The sequence below is a fragment of the Manis pentadactyla genome, chromosome 4 (genome assembly GCF_030020395.1).
Source record: "Manis pentadactyla isolate mManPen7 chromosome 4, mManPen7.hap1, whole genome shotgun sequence".
NCBI lineage: Eukaryota > Metazoa > Chordata > Mammalia > Pholidota > Manidae > Manis > Manis pentadactyla.
Window position 1 is genome coordinate 105987975 of NC_080022.1, and position 12156 is coordinate 106000130.

The window sequence follows — 12156 nt, forward strand, 5'->3', positions numbered from 1 at the left end:
CTCATAATTCAGATTTCCACCTACCTCCCACCAGCACGTGAGTAGCCGAATGCAGCTGAAAAGCATGCTACCTGTGACTGGTCTCCCAGCGCTTCTCAGTCAAGGAATGGCTCAGTTCCTAGAGGGTGTTTGGAAATGCAGCAGGGAGCATTTCTGATCATCACAATCATTAAGGGGTATTACTGAAAGCCTGAGATGCTAAATGCTGAGCAACATGCCTACCCAAAAGGCAAACAAAACTCCACTGAAAAAGAGTTTGATCACAAATCTCGAGTGGAGCACTGTCCATCATCATATTTAATTCCCTCAGCAATTCCTTCTCCCACTACCCTACACAACTTTCATTTCTTCTCACTTCAAACTTAACTTCCAATACCTTTTCCCTCCTCTTCATTTTTAACTGAAAACTGTTAAAATGAAGTTTTAACCCATTTAAAAAATTTCAGGAAAATACTTCCACATGCTCTTGATATTTACCAGAATACCTATATACCCCCATACTCAGTGTCCCCTTCTGTCCCTCTGGGTAAACCCTCCAGGCTGTTTCTTAAGTCCTCTATTTGTGCACGGGATCCACTCCCTCTTGAACAACTTTATTCTGGCAGTCATTGTATCAGTTTTTCCCTCTCTGCTCTACTAGTCCCACCAGGATAGAAACAGTCCACATAATTTCATAACCTAAAAATATTCTTCCTTGACATCACATTCCCCTCTACATTGTAGAATGTAGTCATTTGCAGGGAGTCAGATTTGGCTCTGCCACCATCTCACCAAAGCTTTTTGGTGGCTGGCCTCTGCTTCTTATCTATAAAATGAAAAAGTGATGCTAGTTAATCTCTAAGGTCCCTTCCCTGGTTAACATTTGACGTCTATGGCATACCCCCTCACTATGTATATGTATGGCAAGGCACAGAGCAAAGCTAGCTCTGTGAAGGTGACAGGCTAAGCACCACAGGGAGAACAGGAAAGGGTCACACACACACTTCCCCCGTGGGGGAACATGTGGGCCTGGGACAAGACCACAGTGATTCTTCTATAAGGAAAGATGTCTAAAAGTAGGGAGCAAGTTTGGAGCGGGGGGAGATCAATGAGGTTAGAACTGGGGAAGGTTTCATGGAGGGCAGGGTTTATGACAGGACTTAAAGGATACTCAGAAGGACAGTACAAATTCAAAGAGGTGGAGAAGCTCTGGGTGGGATTCAGCCCAATTTCTTTAGAGGTAGAGGAAAGGACAGTAGTGGGAAGGAGATGAGGCTGGAGTCATAGTGCTGGAATCTTGAGGTCTGGATGAAAAGCTTATATTCCTTACATGTAACAAGGAAATTAACACTGGGGAAAACTAAAGCTAATGGAAACATGTATGTGTTCCAATTCAGCTTGAGTCCTATAGTTCTACATTCAACATTAAAGTGTGTAACTAATGGAGTGAATGGGGCTGAAAGAGAAAATCATCTGATTAATTGGTCAAAACAGATTTGGAAAATTTCAAAAAAGATTAAGTAACCTCAAAGTTTTACTGTATGAAATATTTTTTTTCTGACTGTAACTACACATGACTTGAACTCTGGAACCTAGTTTCACCATACCAAGAACAATTTTTCTAAGTTACCACAGGAGAATGCCTGTTTCTTGTTTCAAACTGGGACATGCAGTTATTTGGATGGTGGCCAAGACAAGCCTTGTCATAGGAAGGGCAAATGTTAAATGATGGAATAAAATACGCAGTTTTAGGATCAAATATGCATTCCCATTTAATTGTTAGCATATTCGTCATTGCTTTGTATAAAGCTCAACATTAACTACATCTATGTCTAACCTCCTTTAACACTGGTGCCTGTTGAGAGATCCATAAAGCTTTGTGGGGAACCTGAGAGCCTGAACTCCCATCCATTCCACTACCAATTCTACAGGTGTCCTTTGGGAGGCAACTGCCTCTATTAGTTGGCAGATTGGGGTCCTGGAGACTTCAACACCAGGTTCAAATTCTGCCCCTGCTGCTAATGTGACTCTGGGCCTTAATTCTCTTTGTGCCTCAACTTTCCTCATCTGTAGAGAGACAATAATAAAAGTTGTAGCCTCACAGAATCATTAGGGGAATCGAATGTGTTCATATATTTAGAATAGCGCCTGGCACATGGTAAGGGATCATAAAAACTGGCTGTTATTCACGTCATCACACTATTTCAGCTTCTCTCTAAAGTTATCACTGCTTACTGATGACTTTAAATACAAAAGTCAAGAATAGAGTTTCAGTGAACTCAAAGGACTGTGAACAGAGTTTAGGATGCTTAGAGATGTGAACTTGTGCCTTCCCTACTCCCAGACTCAATGGGATGTACCCTATGATCCGAGACTCCTGGGAAGAAAGAGAGCAGTTCTGTCAGAATTTTTTCTTTGAGTTGGTCGTAATCATCCTTCAAGATAGCATGTTCTTCAGGAAATTCTCCCTCCACCCACTAGGTAACCCATTTCCATCTGCCTTCTTCAATTTCTTGTTTGTTCCTTTCCCTTTTTCCTTTGGTTGGTTCACCGATATAAGTTGTCCTCCTCTTTCTTCCGTGTCTTATGTTTTCAAGTGTGCTTATGTGTATAAGGACAACAGGGCAAATGCCAAAGGTCAAGGCCTGGTAACTTGGGTCAGAGTACCAGTTTCTCTTGTAAAAGGTTGAAAAAAGAATGCAGAGCCTCTTAGTTTATTCCGTGGGAGAAAGTGCTTTGGAACCACGCACAGGGCTGGACTCTGAAGATTTTTGTCAGCAAAATTTCCTGTGGAAAATATGGAGAACATGCATTTTCGATTCCTGTGTGCCTTCCTCATACCTGGAGCTAAGAGACTTAAAAAATCCAACTAAGCCCATGGGAATGCTCTTAGACATGTGAAAAATTCAGTCAAGTCCAACATACTCCCCAAACTGATTCTCTCTGGAAAACCTCTGCAAGGTCACAGCTCACTGGAACCAGGCTCACACAGGGACGGCCTGTGTACAGTGATTACCATGCAGTCTCTGTGGGACAGCCTCAAGCTCAAATGAAGTTCCATTCTTCTCATGTGCTCACTTAGAACTGTCAAACTACATGCCCCAAATATTTGTTTGAAAAAAAAGTATTAAAACTACAAGACAAGAAAGTACAGTATACTATTCCTGTCCACAGGTCACCCAGAACAAAGGTCAGGACTGAAAATTCTGTGCAGGAATGTGTTTGTTTTCAACAGTTCACAGCAAAATGAGATTCTTCAAATAAGATAGTAATAATTTGGCATGGAGATGGCTAAATCTCTTGGCCTTTATCGCTGAACACAATGTCCTAGTCTACTCCAACTCATTCTGTGACATACCTACGTGAGGAATCTTGACATTTTCGTCACTTCTTTTCTCTCTCCAGGTGGCTGGCCAGCCCTTGCTGACACTGCAACAGGATGTGATCATGGACCAAAACACAGGACTTTGTGAACTGCTTCTATTGCACTGTGTTCTTTTCAGGAATTTGCCTTGGCAAAGTCCTTGCATTTATTATATTAGACTAGGGCAGGCAGAGGCCATTCCTAAAAGATATAATTCTTATAAATCCTTACAATATCCAGAATCAAGGAATTGGTCTTGATTTACAAAGGATGTGATGATGATGATGGTACTTTGCTAGTTGGATATTGTGATTTATAGTTTATAATTTACCTTCAGCTACATTTTGAGGTGATAAAGTATAACTGTAAGAAGAGAATGAGGCCTACAGATAAAGGCCTGATAGGTAAGAAAACTGAGAAGTGGGGGCTAAAACCCAGGTCTTCTAAATTCAGAGCCTGTGTTCTTTCTGCAACACTCTACCAAGTTAGGTGCTATGAACAAGGAAGACAAGAAGAAAAAGAATCTTCAATCACTGAAACACAGCACACTACTAAGCCTTTCTAAACTGGGATAGGCCTCTCTTTCTTGTCAGAAAATGTATTTTTATGAAAATATATTCATCCTTTGTATCTTCTTTACAAATAACTCTCTTAACATCAAAAGCCATTTAGATAGTTTGATATATGAACAGGGCAAAGCACTGATTTTCCTCTTCATCCTACCTTCTCCACCCTCTGGTTGTAATGCATTTGTAAATACATACCTAATGGTTTTTCATAAAATTACAGTATAAAGTCAAGAAAAACATAAACACTGCCCACACTCCCAGCAGTAAGTAGGCTATTTTTTAAATGTAATGTAGTCAAGGAATACATATTTATAACATCATGTCCAAAAGTAACTATAAAGGGCAGGGTTCCAATTAATGTAAGAATCCAAGGTGGCACTGAAACCGGTCAGTCAGTGAAAAACAAACAAACAAACATATTTTGTGCAGGTGTTGGGCTCAGCACTGTGGATACTGTGGTGTTCAAGACAGAGACTACATGGTTTGCCCTGCTGGAGTGTAGTCTAGGTGGGGGCTGTTTTTCACCAAACTCTACCTGGAAAGTTAACAAAACTCTTGTTACTGCAGCAATGCGAAGAAAATGTTTTGTAGCGGACAGCACCCAAAGGCATATTTGCAGTATTGGCAAAGATTGATCAATCTGATTACTGCAAAGATTTCCCAAGTAGCAAGTAAATAGAGAAATGGCTGAAGCAATAGAAATACAGTTGCTATAGATTCTATACTTTGAAGCTTGAACTTAGAGCAACTGCTCGGTTACAAGTAGCTCTCTGAAATTAGTTGGTATGTGACAGGGAGGTCCCCATCTCTAGGAGATCACAGAGGTCCCACACTAACCTAAATCACACAAGCAGATGGATGATACAGACTAGCATGATGTGAAAAGATCTAGAAAAGAACAAGGCTCTCATAAATCATGTATTAGCTTCCTGATGATGACATGATGACATTCTGCTGGAAGAGGGAGGGGCTGGCAGGGAACTGAACCATAAATACAAGTGGGAGTTGGTGGCTCCCCATCTGAGGATGGACATGTAGTCCCAAAACAAGTCCAAAGTGCAGATGTTACATACTTAAAGAAAGATTGCAGAGTGTTTAACATGGTAAGTTCTGCACAAGGAAGATTCTCAGAATCATATGTAAGGTAATGAAATGCACAGCATGAGTCTAGAATCTGGTCTACTCCTGATTAAGTAGAAAAAAAAATATGTGTGTGTGTGTGTGCGCGCGCGCGTGCATATAGCAATAAATAGGTGTGATATTTAAACTGGTATGGCACTGGCACTAAGCAATCAGAAGAGATGCTAGCTATATCTTGGAATGTAGTTCTGGAAAGCAGGCGGTCTTAACTCTTTAGTTGCTAGATCGTGGGGAAATCCAGAAAAACTGGGGGAGAGGTAAGGTGGCACAAAAGACATTTGGAGGGCTTCTGTGGACATATTTCAATATTTTAAACAATTGATGTGTGTGAACATGAACTCTGGTAATAACTGCCACGGAGAAAAATTAAATGCCATGACATGACCAAAGTGTGAATAGAGTGACTTGTGCCAGAAAGAGTGAAAGAAAATACTCAGGGATTAGAAAGGAACTCCTTTGTGGGGATACAATGAAAGAAAGTAGGAAAGGAGTGTTAGGCGAATGCAGCACCTTAATATTTTTTAAGTCTCTGTAAGCAGTATATTTTCTGTTTATAACATTCTGTGAAAACACAATACTCTTAGTTGTACTACTTACCTGGAGTGAGTCCTAACCTTAAGGTTCTGATGTAAATGATAAGGGTATGTAAACAACAGATGCTTTATAGAAAAATAACAACCAGCAACATCTGAGTTTAATAATGTCTAAACATTAATAACCCCCCTCACTGACTCAGCAGGAAGCAGTGAGGAAGTAAAGCTGTAAGAAAGTGACAAGCAGCAGCAGGCCTGCTCTGAGTAACTCACTGGAGTCAGACTTGGTTGGCCTTCGAGCAGTGAAGAGTGGGTAGTTCCCTCACAGCTGTATTTCTCAAGGCAAAAAAATTGCATGGTAACAGGCTGTGGCTTCTCACTTTTCATGTTGAAGCAAGTTGGATCCAATAAAAGTCATTTTTCAGTAATAATTTTTGAGAAAGTGACTTTTAAGGAAATTAAGAGTTTTAAATAGCATGCCTGGGAGATATGAGTGACTATAGAGAAGACAACATTTTAGGCCTTGTTTAATGCCCTACTATCACAAGATTTCAAGTAAAAGAAAGAAAGAGGACATCTCCAAATCCTGTTCCTGTTTCCATGCTTATAAGAATTCTAACCAATATTATTCACAGTATATGAGCAGCATCTTCTTTCAACAGTTTGCCAAAATATTTCATGCAAGGTTTCTCAGTTTGAGATTGATCTGGAGAGATGGTCCAAAACTTTAAATTGTTTCTCAGAGGTGTCCCTGAACTAAGAAAAGGTTAAGAACCCACTGGTAAAATAGGAAAATTAATTCATTGACTCAACAAGCATTTATGCAATGCCTATTGTATACACAGTACTAGTCTTGGCACTAGGATACAGCACAGAATGCCAACGAGGCCTCTACACTCACAGATTCTGTATTCTATTGTGAAGGCTGGGAGTGTTCATGGGACTTAGACACCTAGGGTTAGACATTGGAATTGTAACCTCTAGCAGGTTCCTTGCCTCTTTGAGCCTCCATTTCTTCATCTGTAAAGTGGGAGTACTAAGGATTACAACTAACATGATTCAAATATCTAGCACAAAGGTATAAGTTCAATAAATGATAATTATTATTAACCTCCCTTCACCAGAAGGAAGTAGGTATAGGTCAGAGGGATATCACTACTTCAGCTTTATAGATAATAAGCTTAAATTCAAAAGGGTTGCATGAATTGCGTTAGTCAAGGAAGTGATTTATATAGCTATGATCTGGGCTAGCTAGTTGATAGGTTGACTAGCTCTTTATTTTCTCCCTCCACACCACTCTTCCCTAATTAAGACTCTGCTGTATTTATCAGCTTTAAAGAACTTCTGAATTTTTTAAAACAGGGGTTGGCAAATGATGGCCCACTGTCTGTTTTTAAATGGCCCTCAAGCTAAGCATAGCTTTTACATTTTTAAATGGTTCAAAGCAAAAAGAAATAGTATTTTTTTATGCTTGGAAATTATTAGAAATTTGAATTCCAGTCTCCATACATAGTCTTATTAGAACACAGATACACCTATTTGCTTATGTCTTGTCTACGGCTATTTTCATGTGATAGCAGTATAGTTTAATAGTTGTGACAAGAGACCATATGACCTGTACGCTTAAAATATTTACTATCTGGCCCTTTATCAAAAAAGTTTGCCAACCCTTGGTTTAAAATGTCATTTTCTCTTCAAGGAAAGACATATCAAATACATCACAGATCTTCTGTATTGGTAATGTGACATGATTTTGAATTGAAGAGTCAAGTATATCTGTTAAGTCTACAAAGTGAGACACTTTGATCATAGCAATTAGAATATTAAAATAGGGCAATAGCTAATATTATGAGAATTTTATAGGTATTAAGTCATTTGATACAACTCTAAGAGGAAAGTACTTTTTACATATGAGATAACTGAAATTCAAAGAGGTTGGAAAACATAGCCAAGGCCACAAAACTAGTAGATGGCTGAGCCGTGATTTGAAGTCTGTTTTTATATACCAGAACAATGCCATATAATGCATAGCCAGAGTTTAAGCAAGAAGATTTGTAGAGGTAGATTTACCCAACTTTCTCTGCCTTTTCAAAATCTATTCCCTGATTTTACCTTATGGCTAGTTTCTTTACTTCTCTAAGATTCTTTTGTTCTTCTGTGTAAGACAGGGCAAATACCTAGTTTGCAAGGTTACTGTAAGGGTTGGAGGTAATATATAAACAATGACTAATATCCTATAAATGATAGCTGCTATGATTTCATTACTATTGTGAAGGAAGTTTTTTCATAAATTGCATGCATAGCAAATCTGCTAAGGCAACTTTGGGGGCAGAGGGAGGTAGGTGGTGGCTGTAGGGCTGTAAGAGAGATAAAGACAGCTAAATTCTTCCCTAGTCCCTGAAAGGCCTAGTGATCAGTCCCAGGCTGCCGGCTGCCTAAGTTAGGAAGCTTATCCTCCTAGAGAGAGTTTCTGCACTCATGGTGAAGGAAAGGAGCAATAAACGCTGCAAGTGGGAAGAGGGGCTGGTAATCCCCTCTTGAAGGTCAGCTCTTTACAGCTGAGGGACAGTACTTGCTTCTGTATAGAGGGCATGGGCCCTACATGAGGATCAGCATCAGCATGAGAGGAAACTATCATGCAGAATCAGTAGAAGCAGCAGTAGTGAGGCAAGGGAAGGTCAGTGGTTGTAAGTTGTACTCTAGAATTCTCTCCTTTGAGGAAGGAAATTGGAGAGAGGCACAGGAAAGTGCTTTCCACTTTGACCCCTAGGCTGGTGAGCAGTTTTGGTAGCAGATACTTCTCCTGGTCATCAACCTAGAGGTTTCTCTTTCATCTATGGACCAATACTACCTTCACAGTTTGGGCCATGCACTGTGCCAAGTGCGGTGACCATAGTTTCTCCAGTGATTCTCAGCACCATCCTGTGAATTAAGTACTGCTATCTGCACTTTGCAGATGTGAAAACTGAGGCTCAGAAGGGCTAAGTACTCTAAACCCAGAACACTGCTGGTAAGCATCAGTCAGGATTTGAATCCGGTCTTTAACACCTGGATTCAATTATTCTTTAGTTGCCACTCATTGACAGTGGCTTATGCAGGTATTATTTCACCCAAGATATATTTATTGAGACACTATTCTGCCAATGAGTGCAACATGGACAAATGTCTGAGATGGAGGACGCGCTCCAGTAAAACCCAGACATAGGGAGTGTGGGAGAGAGTGGGAAAGGGGAATGACTGTTCATGGGTATAGGGTTTCCTTTTAGGGTGTTGAAAATGTTCTAAAAGTAGATAGTGGTGATGGTTGTGCAACTCTGAGTGAATTAAAACTTTCAGTGGATGAATTTTATGATATGTAAATTACATCTCAATAAGGCTGATATAAAAAGGAAAGAGAAAATACAATGAACATGCCAAAAAAGGATACACTCCATGAGATTAGAATACAAACAGGCAGTCATAGGCGTCTTCATACTCAGAAAGGATATAGGATTGTATTATAATTTGATTCTGACACATGTCATACTAAATCATAACATGTAAATGAAACATACAAAAAACCCTTACACATAAGAGTGGTCTGCATTATGCCACTCCACTACTGTGGACTGAACAATGGGATTCTAGCCTCTTTCTCACTTCTTGTTTAACTCCTATGGGGGTTATGTAAGGCTCAAAACTGGATTTGCTAGGATAAGTTTTTCCATACCAACAAGAAGGATTCAACAAGAAAATGTTAACGTCTCTTAGTTCTGGTCTTGTATGAAGTGCTACACAAAGAAAACAACTGTGTAGCAGGTCTGGGCTTCACTTATCAAACTTACATTTCTCTATGGATTGGGAAGCAGGATCTCAGTGCATAGAGGTGTACACAAATGTTGATTTAGGTGGAAACAGAGAAGAGTTCCCTCTTACCTTGAGAAGTTTCCCCTAATTCATGATTTTAACAGCCAATGATATAATTTAACAATTCAGGTTAAGTTTTGTGGCTTACTTCTATTTGAACTCAAATGTGAATGGGGCTAGATTTATTCCTTTCCTTGAGTAAAGGCCATTAGAAGAAAGGCCTTCCAATTTCCCAATTTTGAAGAATTTGATGAACCTAAACTCCCCAGAACATCAGTAATCACACCTTAAACTGGACCTTAAACTGGAATTTAAAAATTATAGTTTAAGAGGAAGAGATAAAGTCAAGTAAGCTGATATCAGGCACTGACTTTAAAGATGCTCTTAAAGACTGTGTTCTTAGGGCACTACATGTTCAGCCCTATCTCTGATAACTTTCTATCCTGACCACATAGGATTGAGACATTAAACGGATGAGCCTGAGGCACTGCAAGATCTAGGTGTGCTTTTTAAATCATTATAAAAGCAAAAATTAACTTTAATGTGTATATATGATGCTTACTAAGTGAGTCACAAAGATTATAATAGTAAAACACATTTCCAAAAAGGTTGAAAACCTGGTTATTTTCTGATTAAACAAAAATTATTTGATCTATACATATCCTATTTTGCCTAGTTCAGTTAATCTAGGGTTACCACATATGTTGTGGTATCTAAGTCCATTAAGCAGTTAGTGTCTCTCAAGGTTCAGGAAATTAGACTGTTTCTATATATATACAAATTTGTAACTTGATAATTCATTGATTGAAGTTGTGGTGGCTGTCAAATTAGAGCTTACAAGGACCAACACTATTTGCTGATGACTTTGGAAGAAGTTTTCTTTCTTTTTTTTTTCTTTGTTTACTCATTTCTAAAGAAACCTCTCATCATTTCAAACGGCTAAAGTCCTTAATGTGAAATAAATAACGGTTCAGAGAGGATGAGTTCAAATACAGTTCAAAAAGTTGTATCTCCTTACAGTTACACTTAAAAAGTAATCACTTAGCATGAGGAAACAGCCAGTGCATACTAAGCATCAGGTGTTGTTCAACATTTGTGTATGTTGTCTCTAGAGAGATCTTCAATATCAATTACCTCCAATTTTACAGATAAAGAACAGGAGGGCCGGGCTGTGGCTTGTCCACCTCTAACCTCCCTTCCAGGCCACACCATGGCCTTGCTGATCCATTTCAGGAAAAATCTGGCTGCAAGTTCAATAAAAACCATCCTGCCTAGAAAACAAAAACAAAAACAAAAACAGGAGGGACAGAAAAATTAAGTAATCTGGTTGTGGATAAAATGAGAGTTCCTGTGGCCAGGATTCTCACCTGGCCCTGGTTGACTAGCTCCACTGCATACCTGTGGGCAATACATGTCTGTTGACTCTGTATAAAGAGCTCCACCCAGTGCTCTGGGCACAATACGGTGGCAGGGCTGCAAGGCTGCAGGGGAGCAGAGCAGAGACTGGAGTGGTGGCAGCACCGAGGACAGAGGCCCAGACGACGGCTGTGCGGGATGACTGTGTAGAGAGGCCCAGAGGACAGCTGTGTGGGACAGCTGTGCAGGCAGAGAGGCTCAGAGGATGGCTGTGCAGGCAGAGAGGCCCAGAGGACGGCTGTGTGGACAGAGGGGCCCAGAGGCAGAGACCAGCTTGCTGCATGCAGACTCGCTCTGAGTGAACGGGATTCTAGTGACTGACCTGCCACCTGGAAATAAAGTTGGGTATAACCCTTTCACCCCAAGAACATTTTGCTGTCAATTTCTTTGGTTACATTGAATCCATAGCGAACTTGCCTGGGGCTGAAACCCATTGGCAAGACACTGGCCCAAATCACACTACTGTTAAGTGCCAGAGGCAGGATTACAACAGTGACTATTCAACCTTAATGTGGATGTAAATCCCCTGGAGGTCCTTGATAACATTCTGTCTGATTCTGTAGTTTTGTTGTGGGACCTAAGAGTCTACATTTCTAACAGGTCAATGGTCTTGATACACAGGCTTCTAAGCAGTAAGATCTCACAGGATTCAGTGAAGGTCCTCGAGATGCCCTGCTGTTTGGCTGCCTTAGGGTGTATGCACGTTTAGTTAGGGAGGTTCTGGATATTAGGAGCTTCAGTTTACAGAGAAGTCCCAAGCTATGCTTCGGGATTTTGTTCCAGGCAAAGCTATGATCATATGTCAATGCCATTCTCTGACATTTGATAGATTTCTAGTGGAGCATTTCTTTCATTAGGGAGTAATTTACTTCCATTTAGCTGGAATATCTGTTTTTTATAATTTTATGTTTCCAGCACAGAGTAGGCCGCCTGGATTATTGCAAAAGCTGGGCACCAAATTCCTATTTTCTCTTCTTGGACACACAGTTAGACTACATTCCCTAGACTTCTAGCCTTGCAGTTAGCTGTAGCCAGTGACTGAGTTCTAAATAATGGAACATGAATGGAAGTGACATGTGCCAACTGCAGGTCTGGCACAGAAAAACCTTGTGTGCAAGTCTGCCATGTTTTTTCCCCATCTGCCTGCTTGAAGCAGAAAAGCATGGATCTTTTGAAAGCCACATGTTGAAGATGGCAGAGCCACAACATTGAGGTTTAGGTCTTGCTCATCAGTAACATCTGTTTGGGCTTTATGTGATTATTTCTGTTGTGTTTAAGCCATTATGTATTTTTAGTTTATTTCTTCTAG

General features: G+C 40.2%; 1 protein-coding gene across 1 annotated transcript in view; it reads right to left on the bottom strand.

Annotated features, from left to right (window-relative positions):
* Positions 1-711: 711 nt before the first annotated feature.
* Positions 712-12156, bottom strand: part of GDAP2 (ganglioside induced differentiation associated protein 2) — a 114931-nt gene continuing 103486 nt past the window's right edge. Inside the window, exon 15 of the transcript XR_005032478.2 lies at positions 712-805. The gene's annotated coding sequence lies outside the window, so the exon portion shown is untranslated. The remainder of the gene's footprint in view (positions 806-12156) is intronic.